This window comes from Tamandua tetradactyla, chromosome 19 (genome assembly GCF_023851605.1).
Source record: "Tamandua tetradactyla isolate mTamTet1 chromosome 19, mTamTet1.pri, whole genome shotgun sequence".
NCBI classification, from domain to species: domain Eukaryota; kingdom Metazoa; phylum Chordata; class Mammalia; order Pilosa; family Myrmecophagidae; genus Tamandua; species Tamandua tetradactyla.
The window spans coordinates 6,081,669-6,085,519 of NC_135345.1; the positions used below are offsets into that span (position 1 = coordinate 6,081,669).

Here is a 3,851-nt window from a genome sequence, read left to right on the forward strand (position 1 = left end):
CTAGATTGTAAGCTTTTAGAGCAGACACATTAAGTTCGGAGTGGTGATCTTTATTTTTGGATTTTGAAAGGCTGTCTTATGTAATATAACCTGACATTTAGAAAAAAGGACAAAGACAAAAGTTGGGGTTATAGTAATTCAGAACACAGGGGTAAGGAAGACAATGTCTATATTTTAGAACCACACATACTCTTTGAAACCAACGGAATAAAGGTTTATTTGATCTGGAAATGAAATTTTGTATAGTGCATAATCTAATCCAACCTATCTGTATAGCTCATTTGAACAACTGAAACACAGGAAGCACAGAATAAGAAAAAGGTCCTTTAATCCTGTATAGATTATTGTAACGCCTGGAAACATCCTAGAGTATATTAAGCAGATAACCAAAAAGTACTGGCAAAGTCCCTGGAGGGAGGGGAGAAAGACTATGGAACTATTAAACCTACCATCAGGGAATCCATTGATACTGTGTCAAACTTTAGGGACACTCATATCAATTGGCCATGCCCTCAATCATGAGGCTTACTCTTGAGAAGCTTATGTAGGGCGGAGAAGCTTAGACTACCCATAGGCAAGCCTAAGAGTTACTTCTGGAGGACCTGTGTTGTGCTCAGATGTGGCCTCAGTCTCTCTAAGCCCAACTCCGCAAGTGAAAGCATTGCCCTATCCCCTACCTGGGACATGATATCCAGGGGTGAAAGTCTCCCTGGTGACATGGGAGAGGACTCCCAGGGATGAATCCAGACCTGGCACCATGGGATCAACAATTACATCTGACTACAAGGGGAGAAAGAAGTGTAATTAATAAAGTATCAGTGACAGAGAGAGTTCAAATAGAGTTGAGAGGCTACTCTGGAGGTTGCTCTTATGCAACCTATCACATGTCTTGCTATCTATCATAACCTGCCAACCCCCAGCCAGGACCATTCCAGACAATCCTAAAGAACACCTACAGCAACATAAAAGATTCCACAAGTGTTCCAGACACTAGAGTAACTTTCCAGAAACCTACAACCTCCAGATGGGTCCTGGTCCAGATAAGTCCTGAAACCTAGCCCAGCCACTCCAGAACATCAGATACTTCCATCTCCCTACCCCATATTATTAATGTGGCAGACCCTTCCAACATCAAAAATTTAGAATTGCCATAGCCCAAATAACCCCTAAGGAAAGGTTTGGAAAGATCAAAGGTAATGGTGGAATTATACATAAAAGACAGGACTTAACAAATGAATATGAATGCTGAATCATTACACTGATATGTCTTTTAGACTCCAGTACCTTAGAGCAGGTAGAAGCAAAAACCTAAAATTGTGAAATTGTAACCCATGTCAAACTCTGAAATATGTTCTACAACTAATTGTGGTGCTGTGCTTGGAAACTTATAGTTTTGTATATATGTTAATGTTCACAAAAAAAGAAGGAAAAAAAAGTCGACTGTGATGCTATTTAAGCCCTCTAGCCTCCTACATTCTCGAGCAGCTAGAAGGAAAAATATGAGAGGATGGTACGGCAGCCCACAACAAACTCTGAGATCTATCCTGTAACCACTTTTTTTTTTTTAACATGGGCAGGCACCAGGAATCGAACCCAGGTCCTCTGGCATGGCAGGCAAGCATTCTTGCCTGCTGAGCCACTGTGGCCCGCCCTGTAACCACTTTTTGAAGAGTGCTTTGAAAACTACTGCTTTTTTATTTTTTTTGCTTTGTATATATGTTATACTATACAATTAAAAAAGTTATAATGGGCATAGCCCAAATACCCCTACAGACTGTAAGACAGATCAGAGGTGATGGTGGAGTTATACAGAGAAAGCTGGGTTTAACAAATGAGTGCTGAATCATTTTACTGATATTTCTTTTAGCCTCCAGTACCTTTGAACAGCTAGAAATAAAAACCTAGTATTGAGGAACTGTAACCCATACCAAACTGTGAAATCTGTTCTACAGCTATTTGTTGCGATGTACTTTGAAACATATAGCTTTTAGGTATATACATTATTTAAAAAGGAGTATAACAGAGAAGATAGAATTTAACAAATGAGTATGACTGCTGAATCAATATATTGACATTTCTGTCAGTTCGCCAATGTCTTGGACGCACCAGAAGGAAGAACCTAAAATTGTGGAACTATAACCTATACCAAACTGTGAAGTCTGTTCCATAATTACTTGTTAAAATGTATACTGATGTTGTCTTTTTATTTCTTTTTCTAAATCGATGCAAATGTACTAAGAAATGATGAATATGCAACTATGTGATGTTATTAAGAATTACTGATTGTACATGTAGATTGGAATGATTTCTAATTGTTTTGTTAATTCTTTTTTTAATTAATAAAAAAAAATGTATACTGAAATTTATTACTTTTTTGTATATATTTCACAATAAAAAAAGTTAAAAAAAGATACATACATTATACATGAAATGGCATATTATCACTTGAGGACAGACAGTGATAAAATTAATATGTATACCCATAAATCCTAAGACAATAACTAAAATATAAAAACAGAGTTAGTGCTAATAATCCAGCAAAGGAGAAAAAATAGATTTAAAAAAACACTCAAATCAAAAACAAATTAGAGAATTGTTCAACAATTTACCTACTGAAGCACATTTGGGCTGATTCCAGTTGCTTTACTATTACAAATAAAGCTGTCATGAACATTCGGGAAAAAAGAAAACAAAACATCGCTTCTCGGCCTTTTGGCTAAGATCAAGTGTAGTATCTGTTCTTATCAGTTTAATATCTGATACGTCCTCTATCCGAGGACAATATATTAAATGGATTTTTGGAATTAGGAGATGGAATAGGAGCTTGCTCCATCCACTCCACGCATCGACCTGGTATTGCACTACTTCCAGGAATGGTGCACCCCCTCTCGGGGGAACAATAAATGTATAAAAGAAAACAAAACAAAACAAAGTTAAAGAAAAATAAAGGAAAGGGAAACAAAGAATAGATGTGACAAGGTAAACAAACATGAAGATTTTAGATTTAAACCTAAAGCTGTTCATAATTATAATATTTAAGGGATCTAAACATTCCAGTTAAGAGACAGAGATGGTCAGATAGGACAGATAGGATTTTAAAACAGCAAGACCCAATTATATGCTGCCTAAAATATACACTTTAGATACACAAATAGGTTAAAAGCAAAAGTATGGAAAAGATATGCCATGCTCACACTAATGAAAGGAAATTTGGAGCAGCTATATTCATGTCCAAAAATGATTTCAGAGCAAAGAATATTAAGAGATAAAGAAGATTATTTTGTAATACTAAAGGGGTCGATTCAGCAAGAGGACATATATTTATCACAGTCCTATTATAAAACCAGTCAGAGTTTCAAAATACACGAGGCAAAAAAGGACAGAACTATAAGGAAAAACAGACAAATCCAAAATTATACTACAAGACTGCAATGCCCCTCTCAGACCAATGTGAAGAACGAGTAAACAGAAAATCAGTAAAGATATGGAAGACTGGACAGACATCATCAACTAACTTGGCCTAATGGTATGTATAAACACGCCACCCAACAACAGAATGCACATTATTTTCAAGTGCACACAGCACATTTATGAAGACATTATTCCAGGCCACAGAGCAAGTCTCAACAGACTTAAAAGGATTCAAGTCATACAAAGTATGTTCTCTGACCACATGGAATTAAATTATAAATGAGTAACACAAGAATGTCTGAAAAATCCCCAAATATATGGAAACTAAAGAACTTATTTCTAAATAAAGGAAAGAGCAAAGAAGAAATAAGAGGAGAAATAAGAAAGCATTTTCAACTGAATGGAAATGAGAACACAATATATCGAAATTTGTGGATGCC

General features: G+C 36.1%; 1 non-coding gene across 1 annotated transcript; it reads left to right on the plus strand.

The window, feature by feature from the left end:
• The first annotated feature begins 2,696 nt into the window (after positions 1–2,696).
• LOC143663820 (U2 spliceosomal RNA) lies at positions 2,697–2,887 on the plus strand. The gene has a single exon (XR_013166199.1). It is a non-coding gene; the product is annotated as a U2 spliceosomal RNA (small nuclear RNA).
• Positions 2,888–3,851: the final 964 nt, after the last annotated feature.